This window comes from Marmota marmota, unplaced genomic scaffold (genome assembly GCF_001458135.2).
Source record: "Marmota marmota marmota unplaced genomic scaffold, marMar, whole genome shotgun sequence".
NCBI lineage: Eukaryota > Metazoa > Chordata > Mammalia > Rodentia > Sciuridae > Marmota > Marmota marmota.
Window position 1 is genome coordinate 11,156,656 of NW_025999949.1, and position 8,826 is coordinate 11,165,481.

Below are 8,826 nucleotides of genomic sequence, written 5' to 3' on the forward strand. Positions count from 1 at the left end.
GGGGGGGGGGGGACTAAGAAAGAGAAATGGGAAAACTTCCAGACATGGCCCTTTCCTGTAGCTGCAGTTGTTTCCTGCTGTGGTGAGCCTGAGTGGACAGCTGCTGTTGACCAGGTCTCTGTCTGTCACTTGGGTCCTGATCTGAGCTAGGCTTGGGGAACAGTCATGGGGGCAGGAGACCTCTCTCAGAAAAAGTGAAGAATTAGGCCTTTTCACAGGTGGTGGGGTTGAGGTTCTGTGCCTCACCTCTGTTGGCCCCCAAGTTTTCTCCTGATGGCCCCTCTGCGACTGTGCCTGTCTTAGGTTGTTCCTCCCTTGAGGAATCTTACCTGTCATTTGACTAACCAGCCATCCTCCAGGGCCAAACAGGGTGATGTGGTGTGTGCAAGGCATTGCCCCCGAGAGGGTTCTCTGTCTCCTTGATAGATAATGCCCCCATGGCCTCCACGCCAGCATTTACCCTAGGATCAGGAAACACAGGGTTCTTCTCCATGGAGGGCCCAGATCAAGCACTGGGCTGGTGAGGCTTCATCCAGGAAGGAGAGAGAAAAGCCATAGACAGACAAACAGTAATATTGTGACAGCTGAGAGACACAGATAGATGAAAAGGAGAGCAGTGATAAGACTCAGGGCATGATCCCTCATAGAAAACTGGCCCTTAGTTGTTACTACTTAGATCCTATCCATAGCAGCCATCCATACAGATGCAGGGGAATCATTATTTTCCTTTTGACTTTCCTTACATGCATGATATAACATAGCTTGTTTTGTTTCTACTTTGTTGAGCCGTTTTTGGAAGCTTCTTAATATAACATATACTAGAACAAGAAAAACTATGCCAATACCAGTGAGGATCCAATTAGCAAGGTCAATTAAAGCTGACAATTTATCCCATAGACGCTGTAAGATTGAGGGGTTAAAAATTAGCTCTGCTCTGGTTTCATTTAGGCTGAGAAACTGAGCATGCAGCATCATAGTGAAATTTCTAAAAGTCATATCCCAAGGCCTCTTAAGTCTATTTGTCAGTTCAAGCCGAGCTTCTGTTATATTTTTTACCAACAGAGGGGTTTGACAAACATACAGAAATTGAGGACTGCAGGGTACTCTAACATTCAATTGAAGCATATCAATTTTTTCATCAATAAGGTCAATGTGTTGTTGTAACATTAAGATACCTCCTTCCAAGTGCAGGTTCAGTCGCTCCTGGGTGGTCAGGGCTTTAGTGGAGCACTGCACTACCTGGTTAATGGTTGCAGCATTTGCTGTGGACTGGTGGTAGCTGCTGCCACTGCAGCGAGGGAGGCAGCTATAATGGCAGCAGTAATCCCAAAATCTTGCCTAACTCTGGGAAGGGAAATATCTTTTGTAAAGTGAACCTCTTGATCGGAGGAGTCATCCTTCGTTGGAAACCGTAACATGGGGGGGGGTGTTCTCATTAGCACTACTGTCTTAACAGAGAAATTGCAGCAATTGGTTAACTCACATTGGGAGTCATCACAATTAAGATGACCATTTTTGTGATTTCGAGTGGAAGTTACAAAGAAAAAGGGTGGCTTAACACATATATGGCCTTTAGTAGCACGTTTAGCTGAGAGTTTTTTGAAAGAGCCGTTAAACCAAATGACATGCATGGTGACAATAAGACTGATATCTATACATTTGTAAGCACCACATAACGATTGTTTGCCTAATTGCAAAAAGTCTCCTGTCTTTCTTTTGTATTTTGAGAATTTGTTATCCAATCTGTATGATATTTAAATATTAATGTATTTGTTTCTGTTGAAAAATCCATTTTCCATCCACCTTTTGTATAAGGTCTGGACTAACTAATAAGCTCATCAGAAATGAAATAGGGTTGGGAAAGGGAGAAACAGTTTCTCCAAGATATAGCTCTTAGAGGTACACTTTCATTGATATCTTTAAATTTTCTCCGGGGACATCTCTGCAGAAAGGGTTGAGACCAATAACATGAGTCTTCAGCATGAGGGGTCATGGTCATGCCATTAGGCAGACCACTGACAGAGACTACTTTTGCTTCACCTTCTAAGGAGAGTGACTGGAAAGCCTATAATGCATCCTATTCCTGGCTTCCAAAGAGTATCATTGTGAAGGCAAATTGTAGACTGACATGACCTCTGTGCCCTAGACACATTCCGTAATATAGTAAAGGCCCATGAATGATCAAGTGAGAATGACATATTCCAAGGGTGCCTTGCTATTGGGTTAGATGTAACAGGGCATCGTGAGAAAACATCAGTAGCAAACCAGAAAGGCAATGCAGTATCATCCAAACCAATGGGTAAAAGAATCCCAGGAGATGGAGCCCCCACCCACCAAGCATGTATTTGAGGGCTGAATGACAGAATGATGCACAATAGCATAAAGGGGGTCCTTTTCTGCATTGATGCAAAAGAAGGGGAAAGTCCAATTAAAGTCCCAGCAACAGCATAAGTTGTTTCCAATCGGTTGGGTGTGGTCCTTCTGGTCAGGTGCAGGAGAGTGAAGAGAGTGGCAGTTGCAGTTGTGGCTGTGAGGACACTGTTAATCCAGGGGGCTCCTGTTCTACTGAGTTTTGTCCTTGGGATGCATTCTGCAAGATTTGAGAGAGAAGTATGTGCAACATTCCTGATCATGATTAATTGAGCATGGATTGCTCTTATGGTTTTTTAATTGCAGTGGCATGAATATTTTGCTCACTGAAAGGTTTTTGCCGCTAGGTGGTGCTAGAGTCCTTCCACTAGAGGAGAACTGTCCCACAGACAGCCATTCATGAGTAATAGCTGTCTGCAAAGCAATTTTTCCCTTATGGGACATGCTTTGAAGTGTATCGGTTTTGCTTGGACAGGCCAGCATAGGCCCTTGAGTTATCAGGCCATTAGGCAGATGCCTTTCTTCCTCCATACTTACCTGTTTTGCACTTACCTGTAAGTTGCAGGTTTTAATTGTACACATAAGCAAGAAGAGAGTACCAGGGCTCTGGTTTCTGGCAGGTGACATGGTCTGAGCTTGATCTGATAGGTCTTTAATTTCAACCCAGGTTATCTTGTGAGCCCTCCGGTGGAGAGGTCACATTGGTCTCTTTCTTTCATCCAGGCTCAGTTTCCAGAGCTTGGCAACTGGTGGCTGGTGTGACATTTAAGAGGGGCCCCGTAAAATCCCATGCATTTGTTATGAATCTTTTCATGAGACCATAGGTAGATGGGAGGATTCTGAGAGGGGGGCTCAATGCTTATGGGCTGCTATTTTAGTAGAAAATTTTGAAATTGAAAGAAATTTTAAACTAAATATGATTCTTTACAAGGCATCATGAGGGGACTTAGTATGGTTTCTTTTGTCTTCTTACTATAATGCCTTGTGTCTAAGTGCTATAGAGAATCCGAATTAAGTGAAGTATATGCCAACCATTGCAAATTGCTTGAAATGTCTTGTTAGTATAGGTTGGCCCTTTATCAATTTTAATAGACATGGGGACATTCATAATTTTAAAACATTTAAATAGATGGGAGATGACTTTTCTTTTCTTTCTCTCTCTCTCTCCCTTTTTTTTGTATCTAGAGCAGGGTATCTTGAGACCAGGGAGGCTGCCATTCTTAGGACAGTAATCCTCAATGTGGCCTGGCTGATTACAGCCCTAGCAAATGGGATCAGATCTTAGTTGTGAAGACCCATCGTTTTTGTTAACTGCTAGTTTGCTAATGGCAGCTGTTAATGCCTGAGGGCCCTGAAGAGGGGGCTATTTCTTTTGTAGCAGAGGTCCATTTCAAAAGGGATTCGCTGCATGCTGGGGCAATTGCAGCCCTAATTCCTGCAGTGGCTCCTTCCCCTGCCAATTGTTTAACTAAAGAGCCTTGAGTAGGGACAGGTTGAAAGAGCTTCATAAGCAAGACAACATCCTTAAGCTAATTATCTTCTGCCTAATATAACCACACTGTGAGGAAACTCTAAATATTGCTGTCATGGTGGAAAGCAATCTGGAAGGGTCTTTGGCCCTTACTGAGTCAGGGGTTTCATATCCTGAAGCCCCTGACTGTCCATTTCCTGGCCAGGTAGTTTGGAAATGCTAACCACAAGTGCTGAGGATGTGGTTTCACCCCATCCTGCAGTCCCTCCTGTCAGGCCTGAAGGAACGTGGATATTTCAAGCACTTCTGAGTTGCTCATAGCTGCTAGCTGTGACTGAAAGTTATTCCAACAATGAACACCCCAGATGGGGAATAGATTTCCATTTGAAGACAGAAAAGTCATTAGACAATTAGAAATACAATAATTCACAAAAAAAATATTGTATACAGGCTTATTAAACACATTACAGACGGGTGTGGTGGCTCATACCCATAATCCCAGAGACTCCTGAGACTAAGGCAGGAGGATTGTGAGTTCAAAGCCAGCTTTAGCAATTTAGTGAGGCTCTGAGCAAATTTGCAAGACCCTATCTCAAAATAAAACATTTTAAAAAGAGCTGGAGATGTGGTTTAATGGTTAAGTACCCCTGGTTTCAATCCTTGATTAAAAAAAAAATCCATACAATGTGGAGATTTCTATTAAATATACTAAACATTAAAGACACAGGAATGTGGGACCCAAATTTTTGATGGGATATGTCATTAGAAACCTACTCACAGTGGATTAGATGTTAGATTAAGCAGAGGATGACTTCAAATCAGCTAACATGAATATATTCAAGTATTAAAAGAAAATATTTTCCAAGAATTTAAGGCTAATATGCTATTAGTGAAACAAAGGCAATGAAGTTCAACACAAATTTAGACACTTTTCTAAAAAGGAGATACTAGATAAGAAGTGTTTACTAAAGAAAAAATTAAAATTTTATAAAAAGGATTTAGAAGCATATTAGAAATATCAAAAGAAAGAATCAGTGAACATGAAGAAAATACCCATAGAAATTTCAAAACGTGAAGAATAGAAAAGGGTAATAGTATATAGAATGAGTGGGGAAATATTTTCTTCTCTACTATTTTCCAAAATATTTTCAATAGAAATTGGTATTATTCTTTTCTTGTCACATTTTAACAGTGAAGCCATTGGACCTGAAAGTTTGCATCTGTGTGCTTATCTATTTATGTGAAGATATTTTAATTAAAATTTCCATTTATTAATATGTATAATTACCCAAGTTCTTATTTTTTTCCTTGAGTCAAGTTAGGTAGGCAATGTCTGTCAAGGAATTTATTTATTAAATATCAAAAGATTTATTGACATGAAGTCATATAATATTCCCTTATACACCTCTTGATATGTATAGAATTTATATTGGTGTTCTGCCATTCCCCATATCAGTAATTTTTCTCTATTCTTTCTTATCAGTGAGCTAAATTTTTATCAATTTTATTCTCATGGCCAAAACATCAGCCTTCAACCCAGGACTGCAGATACCTCATGTGTAATAGTAGGAGCAAATGTGACTCCATTTTGTTTTATGACTTCATCCTGTAAAACAACCATGCCAAGTAGAAGAGTCATGACTGGAGCAAGATGTTCTTTTCCTTTTGCTATAGAAACCTTTAAGAACACGGAACTACCTAATGGGGCATTGTTTCTGTAACTAGGGTAACAGGGCTCTGTTTCTGTAACTGGGGTGACTGGGATAACTGTGATTGGTTAGGCTTCCCTCCACTTGACTGTACTATCCCGCTTCTGTAACCTGGCTTGCTTGCATTGGCTAGACCCCCCGAACATCCCTTTTGCAGTTTTCAGGCTTATAAGGAGTGCCCTTGCAATTGTTCGGGGCTGATCAGGGGAACAGCTTTATGTTCTGGTCAGCCGCCACCAGTGTGCTTCAATAAAGGCTTGATTCGATTATACTTGAGTGGTCTGGAAGTCAGTTTATGAAACCCTGGGATGAAGCTTTAACTATAACACATGCATTCCTTTTTTCCATCCCAAGAACTTGGAGAACTCAATGGAGAGATGTTGGACATTCTATTACTCACACACTCCTCAGTGACAGCAGGCCAAGATACAATGGAAGGCTGCTTTACATGCAGTGGGAAATATTTGTGATAGATTGTATGTGGATGGATTTTTTCAGATGTTTCATGTATATTATTTTACTAGAAAACAAAATTCACCCCGTTTATGATCCTCACCTAAAGAATTGGAGATAAGGGAAATGTCTAGCTTCCCTTCCCCATTTCCTTCATTGTCAAGGTCTTTAGGGTCCTTCATATCACACTGCAAGCTTTCCTAAACACTGATTAGCACTTTTTCCAACCATTAATATTTGATTTAACTGACTTTATGTATCTATACATGTTTTCAATTTCATTTATTTCTCCTGTTATCTTTATTATTTTATTCCTTCTGCTTTTTTTGTGTTAAATCTACTGTTTACTTTTTGCAAGAAGAATATTAGGATTTTGATTTGAGAATATTATTCATTTATAATTATTTAATATGAAAATTCCTCTAAACATGAATTTGGTTTTAATTACACAGATGTTGATATATTTTGTTTATATTTTGGTAAATAATTAAATTGATTTCAAAGTTTCAATATATGGTACATTAAAAAAAAACAAAGGATAAGTTTCTAGAATTAATAAACTATTTTACACTTTGATTGAAGTGATTCATCAGATCATATTGAACTCCATACATTAGATCTATTCATTTTATTGTATGTAAATGTTATATTGGTTGTATCAAGAAAAACATATGGAACAGCAGACAAAACTCAAGGAATTGGAGGAGATTACCTATAGGATAGAGGGAGAGAAAAGTAGAGTTTGTATCAGAACCTTCAGAAAGACCAGCATTTATGAGACAAAAAAAGAAATAACATCCCACAAAGAGGACCTCAGAGAATTATTATGCACAAAGGTAGAAAAACCAGGAGCATGTGAAGTCAAGAAATTTAGAGAGTGAAGCTGCAGAAACAAATAAGTGATATTTTATAACCTGGCAATGAAGTACAATTTAAAAAGCTGGTACTTACTCATTTCATGCAGCTGTGTAGCAATCAGGGCTGCCATGGGTAAGAATTGTTTCAGAAAAATACCAGAGATAAAATCAAGAATTGGAAGTAAGTCAGCTGAGTACATTTTGAGTATTCTTTTTCAGAGGCAAACTCTGAAGATCGGACAATGTTGAAGGGTGAAATGTAAACGAGGAAGGTTTGGAGCATTAATTCCAGATATACACAGAAGGAGAAAGAAAGAGTAAAGGTAACCAAAATAGAAACAATAAATGCCTGAAAAGAAAATTCCAGAAAAAAAAGGACATAAAATGTTATCCATGTTATTGGTAAATAGCTTTCATCCTGTAACACTGAAAGAAATTTGGAAAAAGTGAGAAATAATATTTTCCATGGAACAGGAAGTGGATTTACAGGAGTGTTGAAAGTTTGGTTAGCAATATGCAGGTGAAGGGCATAGAGAACTAACTGTGGGCACATGATATGATTTATGGCTGGTAATAAGGGCCAGAATACTGAAACAAAATATTTTCCCCTGATGATATCTTATTTTATCAAAGAGGGTGTTTATTGTATTAATAGCACTAACTTGTAAATGTCCTATTCTGTTCAAAGCAGGTTAAATGGATTAGCGCATTGAATTCACATACATGCCATAATGTAGATAGTGCAATTAAGCTAATTCTTTACTTGCAGAAACTATACCATGTCACAAAAGACAACTTACTTAACTTGACATTGCTAAGTGACAAGGTTGGACTTTGAACCCAGGTATTTTTACTTTGGAGTCTTTACAAAGCCACTGAACTATGATGATATTCTGCTAATATGTTGAAAATTGTGTTGTTTACTGAATTCATGCCGAATAATGTTTTCTCTTTACCTATAAAGTCCATTTGTAGAATAACAGTCGATAGATGCCGAAAAAGCATTCGACAAAGTACAGCATCCCTTTATGTTCAAAACTCTAGAAAAACTAGGGATAACAGGAACATACCTCAATATTGTAAAAGCAATCTATGCTAAGCCTCAGGCTAGCATCATTCTGAATGGAGAAAAATTGAAGGGATTCCCTCTAAAATCTGGAACAAGACAGGGATGCCCTCTCTCACCACTTCTGTTCAACATAGTTCTCGAAACACTGGCCAGAGCAATTAGACAGACGAAAGAAATTAAAGGCATCAAAATAGGAAAAGAAGAACTTAAATTATCACTATTTGCAGATGACATGATTCTATACCTAGCAGACCCAAAAGGCTCTACAAAGAAATTATTAGAGCTAATAAATGAATTCAGCAAAGTGGCAGGATATAAAATCAACACGCATAAATCAAAGGCATTCCTGTATATCAGCGACAAATCCTCTGAAATGGAAATGAGGACAACCACTCCATTCAAAATATCTTCAAAAAAAATAAAATACTTGGGAATCAACCTAACAAAAGAGGTGAAAGACTTATACAATGAAAACTACAGAACCCTAAAGAGAGAAATAGAAGAAGATCTTAGAAGATGGAAAAATATACCCTGTTCATGGATAGGCAGAACTAACATCATCAAAATGGCGATATTACCGAAAGTTCTCTATAGGTTTAATGCAATGCCAATCAAAATCCCAACGGCATTTCTTGTAGAAATGGAGAAAGCAATCATGAAATTCATATGGAAAAATAAACGACCCAGAATAGCAAAAACAATGACCAAGTCAAAAAGCTGGAGCTTGTACCACTCTTTGACAGACTTCAAACTATACTACAGAGCAATAGTAACAAAAACAGCATGGTACTGGTACCAAAACAGGCGGGTGGACCAATGGTACAGAATAGAGGACACAGAAACCAATCCACAAAACTACAACTATCTTATATTTGATAAAGGGGCTAAAAGCATGCA